This window comes from Lolium perenne, chromosome 7, assembly GCF_019359855.2.
Source record: "Lolium perenne isolate Kyuss_39 chromosome 7, Kyuss_2.0, whole genome shotgun sequence".
Taxonomy (NCBI): Eukaryota; Viridiplantae; Streptophyta; class Magnoliopsida; order Poales; family Poaceae; genus Lolium; species Lolium perenne.
The window spans coordinates 52577450-52586558 of NC_067250.2; positions in this window are offsets into that span (position 1 = coordinate 52577450).

Below are 9109 nucleotides of genomic sequence, written 5' to 3' on the forward strand. Positions count from 1 at the left end.
GAGTTGATCCCGCTGCCACCTAAATATCGGCTCCCTGATTTCTCCAAATTCAGTGGATCGGATGGTTCCAGCTCCATCGAGCATGTGAGCCGATATTTGGCACAGCTAGGAACGGCCTCAGTGTCGGATCCACTACGCGTGAGGTTCTTCTCACAGTCCCTCACGGGATCGGCTTTCGGGTGGTACACCTCTTTGCCACCAGACTCGATCCGGACTTGGAAGCAGTTGGAAGAGCAGTTCCATACGCAGTACCACTCAGAGTCTTCCGAGTCTGGCCTTGCCGATCTAGCACAAATACGTCAGAAGCATGGAGAAACTGTGACAGAATACATCCAGCGCTTCAGGAATCTTAGGAACCGATGTTATTCGGTTCGTGTGACTGAAAAGGAAGCAGTCGAGTTGGCAGTGGCGGGCCTTGCAGCGCCGCTCAAGGACATGGCCTCCCAAGCAGACTACCCCTCACTGGCGCACATGGTTCAGAAACTGTCAGCATATGAACAGCACCACCCGGACTTGTACCAGGACAAATTCAAGCGTGCAGTAGTCCTGGTCGAGGCAGAGGAAGACGAAGTTTCTGCGGGAGATCAAGAAGTAGCAATGGCTGAATGGACTCGGGGGGCAACCCCCGTGTCCTGCAAATGGGTTAAGCCACCAGGTCCGCCCAGGGGTTTTGATTTTGACGTGACCAAAACTGAGCAAATCTTCGACCTCCTGCTCAAGGAGAAGCAGTTGAAGATACCCGAAGGTCTCAAATTCCCCACGGTACAAGAGCTGAACGGAAAGCCATACTGCAAATGGCACAACTCGCTCTCCCATGCCACCAACGACTGCAGGGTGTGGCGTCAGCAGATCCAAATGGCGATAGAACAAGGACGTCTGATTTTCAACCAGTACGCCATGAAGGTCGACACCCAACCCTTTCCCGCCGTTAACATGGTGGAATGCACTTACCCTGAAGGTTGCCAGCCAGGATCCTCGTTCAGCATCAACATGGTAGGACTTGGAAACCACGCTGGCAAGGATGGAGACGAGGGCAGCTGCTCTCGTAGCGAGGACACAGAGGAGGCCGCTCCACGCGATTGGCTCCGTCATGATGGCAAGTGCTACGTCACAGAGGGAGAAGTGAAGAACATAAGATATCAGCGACCCCTCTCTGATCACCTCCTCAACAAGTACGTGAGTCAGTATGACCAACGCCGACGATCCAGCGATGATGATGAAAGAGATCGTCTGGCTAGAGAAGCCAGAAGACATCGTCGGCATGATTGCGATGAGGAGGAGCACGAGCGCCGTGCCAAAGGAAAGGCAAGGGAGCGAGACGACGAGGACAGGCACTGGGACTGTCCCTTCTTCAGACACTGCTGGGATTCAGGAATGAGCCGATCGCCTACAATCGGCAATTGCCCAGAATGCAACCAGAAGAAGAAGGAGGCAGCCAACGTGTCCGTGTTCAAACGCCTAGGGCCTCTTCCGCCTCGAAGCAAACAAGCTGAGTCCCCTCGGTTGGAGGATCTCGAAGATTCAGAAGACGAGGGAGAAGAAGAAGAAGACAGGTACCACCGGCCAAGGTGGTGCCCTGATGGGCTCAGCCGTTCCCAAAAGCGCAGGGTTCAGCGATTGCGCGGCCTGGAGGAAGCCGAAAGGTTGTACTTGCATACGCTAAGGAAGGCACGACCTGATCTGGCTGCGAAAGTTCAGCGAACCCTGGACGAAGAGGGTCGTCCACGGAAAATGGAGTGGCGCCCCAAGCAAAGGAAAGCCGATGATGAAACATCGGCTGGCACAAACATGGTGTTCATCCTCCCTTCGGAGTTCAGTGCTCCAGGATTAGACGAGGCACCTGTGGCACAACTTGACTGCGGCCCACGGCCGGTTATCTTTGAGAAGCCACGAGAAAGAAGTTACAGACATCTGAAGGCATTGTACTTACGAGGTTACATCGATGGGTGTAGGATAACGTTGCATAGAAAACAAAAAATTTCCTACGGCGAACACGCAATCCAAGCCAAGATGCAATCTAGAAGACGGTAGCAACGAGGGGGTATCGAGTCTCACCCTTGAAGAGATTCCAAAGCCTACAAGATGAGGCTCTTGTTGCTGCGGTAGACGATCACTTGCCGCTTGCAAAAGCGCGTAGAAGATCTTGATCACGATCGGTTCCGGCGCCACGAACGGGCAGCACCTCCGTACTCGGTCACACGTTCGGTTGTTGATGAAGACGACGTCCACCTCCCCGTTCCAGCGGGCAGCGGAAGTAGTAGCTCCTCTTGAATCCGACAGCACGACGGTGTGGTGTCGGTGGCGGTGAAGAAGTCCGGCGGAGATTCGCTAAGCTACGCGGGAGATATGGAGGAGAGGGGGGCGGCTAGGGTTTGGGAGGGGGTGGCCGGCCACTCAAGGGGGGCGGCCAGCTTGTGGTCTTGGGGTGGCCGGCCCCCTCCCTTGGCCCCTCATTATATAGATGGATCCCCAAGTGTTGGTGTCCAAGTCTTCGAATAAGACCCGAACCAAAAACCTTCCATAAGAGGGGGAAACCTAGCCCAACTAGGACTCCCACCAAAAGGTGGGATTTCCACCTCCCATGTGGGGGGTGGCCGGCCCCCTATGGGGGAGTCCACTTGGGACTCCTCCCCATCTAGGGCTGGCCGGCCATGGAGGTGGAGTCCCATGTGGACTCCACCTTCCTTGGTGGTTTCTTTCGGACTTTTCTAGAACCTTCTAGAACCTTCCATAGAACCTTCCGCGACATTTTATTTCACATAAAATGACATCCTATATATGAATCTTATTCTCCGGACCATTCCGGAACTCCTCGTGATGTCCGGGATCTCATCCGGGACTCCGAACAAATATTCGAACTCCATTCCATATTCAAGTACTACCATTTCAACATCCAACTTTAAGTGTGTTACCCTACGGTTCGTGAACTATGCGGACATGGTTGAGTACTCACTCCGACCAATAACCAATAGCGGGATCTGGAGATCCATAATGGCTCCCACACATTCAACGATGACTTTAGTGATCGAATGAACCATTCACATACATTACCAATTCCCTTTGTCTCGCGATATTTTACTTGTCTGAGGTTTGATCTTCGGTATCACTTTATACCTTGTTCAACCTCGTCTCCTGACAAGTACTCTTTACTCGTACCGTGGTATGTGGTCTCTTATGAACTCATTCATATGCTTGCAAGACATTAGACGACATTCCACCGAGAGGGCCCAGAGTATATCTATCCGTCATCGGGATGGACAAATCCTTTGTTGATCCATATGCCTCAACTCATACTTTCCGGATACTTAATCCCACCTTTATAACCACCCACTTACGCAGTGGTGTTTGGTGTAATCAAAGTACCTTTCCGGTATAAGTGATTTACATGATCTCATGGTCATAAGGACTAGGTAACTATGTATCGAAAGCTTATAGCAAATAACTTAATGACGAGATCTTATGCTACGCTTAATTGGGTGTGTCCATTACATCATTCATACAATGACATAACCTTGTTATTAATAACATCCAATGTTCATGATTATGAAACTAATCATCCATTAATCAACAAGCTAGTTTAAGAGGCATACTAGGGACTTCTTGTTTGTCTACATATCACACATGTACTAATGTTTCGGTTAATACAATTCTAGCATGATATATAAACATTTATCATAAACATAAAGATATAAATAATAACCACTTTATTATTGCCTCTAGGGCATATCTCCTTCAGTCTCCCACTTGCACTAGAGTCAATAATCTAGATTACATTGTAATATACCTAACACCCATGGCATTACGGTGTTGGTCATGCTTTGCCCTAGGGAGAGCTTTAGTCAACGGATCTGCTACATTCAGATCAGTGTGTACTTTGCAAATCTTTACTTCTCCATCTTCGATGTACTCGCGAATCGAGTGGTAACGCAGCTTGATATGCTTCAGCCTCTTGTGTGACCTTGGCTCTTGTGCATTGGCGATGGCACCCATGTTATCACAGAAGATGATTAATGGGTCCAATGCACTAGGAACCACACCGAGCTCTACAATGAACCTCTTCATCCATACCGCTTCGATGAAGCCTCTGAAGCCGCTATGTTCTCTGATTCTGTTGAAGACTTCGCCACCGTGCAATCGCTTCGAGCTTGCCCAGCTTCTGCAGCACCATTCAATATAAACACGTACCTGCAGTTGTGACTTAGAGTCATCAGGATCAGTGTTCCAACTTGCATCGGTGTAACCGTTTACAACGAGCTCTTGGTCACCTCCATAACAAAGAAACATATCCTTAGTTCTTTTCAAGTACTTCAGGATATTCTTGACCGCTGTCCAGTGTTCCATTCCTGGATCACTTTGATATCTGTTAGTCAAACTAACAGCATGTGCTATATCCGGTCTAGTACATAGCATGGCATACATGATAGATCCTACTGCCGAGGCATAGGGGATATTACTCATACTTTCTCTGTCTTCTGCCGTAGCGGTCCTTGAGTCTTACTCAATACCTTGCACAGTAACATAGGTAAGAACCCTTTCTTACTTTCGTCCATTCTAAACTTCTTTAGAATCTTGTCCAGATATGTACTCTGTGATAGCCCTATTAGGCGTCTTGATCTATCTCTATAAATCTTGATGCCTAATATATACGATGCTTCACCAAGGTCTTTCATTGAAAAACTATTATTCAAATAACCCTTAACACTGCTTAATAGTTCTATATCATTCCCGATCAATAATATGTCATCTACATATAATATCAGGAATGCTACAGAGCTCCCACTCACTTTCTTGTAAATACAGGCCTCTCCATGACACTGTATAAACCCGAAGTCTTTGATCACCTTATCAAAGCGTCGGTTCCAACTTCTTGATGCTTGCTTCAGTCCATAGATTGAACGCTGAAGTTTGCATACTTTGTCAGCATTTTTAGGATCGACAAAACCTTTGGGTTGTACCATATACAACTCTTCCTCAATGTCTCCATTAAGGAACGCCGTTTTGACATCCATCTGCCAAATCTCATAATCGAAAAATGCAGCTATTGCTAACAAAATCCTCACAGATTTTAGCTTCGCTACAGGTTAGAAAGTCTCATCGTAGTCAACTCCTTGAATTTGTCGGAAACCCTTTGTGACAAGTCGAGCTTTATAGATAGTAATATTACCATCAGCATCTGTTTTTCTCTTGAAGATCCATTTATTCTCGACAGCCTTTCGGCTATCAGGTAAGTCTACCAAAGTCCATACTTTGTTATCATACATGGATCCCATTTCGGATTTCATGGCTTCTTGCCATTTGTTGGAATCTGAGCTCATCATCGCTTCTTCATACGTCGCAGGGTCCTCATCATTGTTATCCACAATCATGACATTTAGACAAGGATCATACCAATCAGGAGTGGCACGTTCCCTTGTCGATCTGCGAGGTTCAGTAGTTTCCTCGTTCGAAGTTTCATGATCATTATCATTAGCTTCCTCTGTTGCCGGTGTAGGCGGTACAGGTACAATTTCCGGTACTGCGCTACTCTGATCAACGAGTATAGATTCATCAATCTCATCGAGTTCTACTTTTCTTCCAGTCACTTCTTTAGTGAGAAATTCTTTCTCAAGAAAGGTTCCTCAAGAAAGGTTCCGTTCTTAGCAACAAAGATTTTGCCTTCGGATCTGTGATAGAAAGTGTACCCTATAGTTTCCTTAGGGTATCCTATGATGTCGTGGTATCGTCACGGCATATGCCATAGGGTGGCTAATCGAAGTGGTTCCTGAGAGATCTCACGGCGGTATCCGGATGCGGGTATGGGCACGAGCGACACGGCGACGTACCCAGGTTCGAGGCCCTCCGATGGAGGTAAAACCTCTACTCCTGCTATGAGTGTATATGATGATCACACAGTACAATGGTGCTCCTAGAGCTGTGTCCGGCTGCTCCTGAGAGGCTAAGGAAGACTATGGTCTCTCTCACAGGGCAGCTCTGTAGGTGGGTGAAAGCAATCAAATGATCGATCCCCTGCACGAGAGGGGGTAGTGCGGCTTATATAGGCACCGGCACTTTACATATAAGACCCTATAGTTTTACTGGCCGGCTGGGCCGGCTCCGGCTTCCGCTCCTTCCCGAGGCGGTGACGTCAGGAGTGGTTGAGGCATCGTGGCCTGTCCCATCCGGCTGCCACGGTCAGCGGTATGGAGGAGGTGTCCCTGTCGCCGTCAGCCACTGTAGCCAGTACGGATCGTCGTAAGCCCTGACGGCCTGTCCGGCGCGAGGCACTATTGCTCCACAGTGCCCCGCGTTTCACGGAAGATGGAGTCAGCGTGGACTTTGGGAACCCGGATCACCTACCCGGTTCCTTCCAGTGCAAGACTCGCCAGCCTCGAGTCGGTCTGAGGTACAAACCCCAGTCGGATATGGCTTGTAGAAGCCGGCCCAACTACAGCATTGGTGGCCGTAGCCAGGCCGACTAGGACCTAGAGCCAGCCGGCTTCCGGACCAGCCGGCCACGGCGCCGGCCGGCTGCTCCTCAGCCGGCCTTTGCCGCGAGCCGGCCAGTGGCCAGCCGGCTGCTCCGCGTCCATTGCCCTATCCGGGGTCTTCCCCCCGACATTAGCCCCCGAAGCTGGCAAGGTCCTGCGTTTAGAAGGACCTAGGCAGGTTTTCCTGGCTTCTCGAATATATTAGACGGCACTTGGAGGGGCCGACTGAGGATTTCCATTCAGCCGGCTGCGCCCTCATCCGGCTCGTTCCTGCCGGCTGCTTCTAGCCGGCCGCTTTTTATACTTGTGCAGTTTTTGCTTTCTCGCCAGATCTGATGGCGCCTCCGCCTTGCTGATGAATTTTGGCTCGAGTGGGACTTCTTGTCCGGCTCCGGCTCGCTGCGCGCCGGAGTCTCCGCCGCCTCGGGTTCTGCGCCCGACTTGACCGGCCTGACGCTAGGGCTCTGCCGCCGGTTCGTCTGGTCACATCAATGTCCTTCCGGATCCGGTGCGGTAGTGGGCGACGTGGTGTGGCCGTTTCTGGTAACGGTAGCGGTCGTGGGAGGAGTTATGGCGCAGTAAATCCGGAGACGTGGCCCACGTCGGCCACTTGGAGGCCAACCGCCGCGGTCGGCTATAAATGCCGCGGGGGCGGTACCGAGGCGGCACTTGCCCCTTTCTTCTTCCTCGCGCTCCTGCCTTGCTCCTTCGCTTCGCTCGAGCGCTTCGCTGCTCCGACGCCGTTCTCCTTCCGCTCTTCTGGCGAATCTCAGCGAGCGGTCGCCCCGACGAGCCTCCGCCGAGCTACCGCCGCAAGCCCGCCAATCCGGCGCCACGGGGCCACGCGCATCGACGGCGCGCTCTTCTCCACCGCGATCTCCTCCGGCGAGGAGCGGCTCTTCTTCGCCCTTCCGCCTCTCTTGGACCTCCTCTTCTTCGTCCTCGATGGCCCAGCCGAGCGGCTCCTGGAAGGGCTCCTACATGCAGGACGACGACATTGCCCGGTTCGTGCGCCTCCGCCGCATCCCGGCGGGGGTGATTACCAGGGCGCCGGGCGAGGAGCAGGAGCCTCGGCCGGAGCCCGGCGAACGCGTGGTCTTCGGCGCGCATCTCGACCGCGGATTGGGTCTGCCGGCTTCCAACTTCTTCCGCCGGTTCCTCGATCACTTCGGCCTGCAGCCGCACCACCTGCCGGCCAACGCCATGATCCTCCTCAGCTGCTACGTGGCCTTCATGGAAGGCTACGCCGGCTTGTGGCCGGACGTGGAGTTTTGGAGCCGGCTCTTCTACATCAAGGCGCAGACGACCGAAGGCCGCCTGAGGACCTGCGGCGCCGCCTCCATCTATCCCCGTACGGGTACGTCCTTCCCGCGGATTCCGACTGTCGATTCTGTAAAGAATTGGCAGATGTCTTTCTTTTATGTGCGGAACGAGAACCCGGCCTTCGACCGGCTCAATCTGCCGGAATTCAACCCGGCCCCGCCAGTCGGCCGGATCAACTGGGGCTTCAACGCCAAGTCCTCGAACCCGGACGCGGAGGTGAACCTCCTGTGGGACTTCCTGGGCCAGTGCGTCTCGGAGGGCCGGCTGAGTGCCGAGGACCTCCTCTGCACCTACATCTCGCGCCGGGTCGTACCGCTCCAGTGGCGCGTCCACAAGATCGGCCACATGTCCGGCTTGCTCGACCCGACACGGACGTCGAAGTTGGAGCTCTCCAAGGCCCAGGTGGCTCACCGGGTGAACAACATCACCAAGGCCAACATGCCGGACAACTGGGACTGGGGGCTGGCGCCCTACGATCGGGAGCAGCCGCCTGAATTGGTAAGTTGATGTTTTTCCGTCTTCCGACTTGCGGCAGCGTGGCCGACTCGATATTTATCTTGTCTTGTCTTGTTTTCAGCTTTTCGTCCGCCAAGGCATTGAGGATGGCGACTTGGCGACGAAGGTCTGGACGCCGGATCTCGTTGACCCGGCTGACTTAGCCGGCGACCAAGCTGGCGACGACGATCTGCTGGTGGCGCAGGATCAGGGCGGCCAGGGGGAGCATAACCCGCCGCCTTCGCCTGAGCATGAGCAGGAGCAGGAGCAGGAGCAGCTGCAGGCGGAGCCGGCCCAATCCGGCACGGGGGCCATCCCGGCGGTGCCTCTGCGCGCGGCGCCGCCTACGAGCACGGCGACTTCTGCGCCGAAGGGGAGGAAGCGGGCCGGCGTCGGGTCCACGGCCGCTTCGGAGGCGAGGGCCAAGAAGCAGCGCCGGCTGGCGCCCAAGAAGGTCCCGGAGAAAGCCGGGTGAGTTCTTTTTCCTCTATTGTTTGATTCCTTTTCTTTCCTTCCTCTGTACTTATCTTTTCTTGCTTGTTCGACTAGGGCCGCGATTAAGTTTACCCAGGGAGGCGGCTCTCGGCAGGCTCCTCCCGTCACGTCGCCGCTTCAGCGGCAAAGGAGGGAGCCAACCCCGCAACCTTCAGCACGCGCGCGCACGCCGCCGGCTGCTAACGTGCCGCCTGCGGCCACGCCACCTTCTGCGGGGGCGTCTTCTTCTGCGGCGCCTGGCGGAGGAGACCAGGGTCAGTCGGCGCGCCAGCCGACCTTAGACGACATGTTCCCGCGCCGCGCCCCGTTTGTGGAGCGGGCAGCCGGAG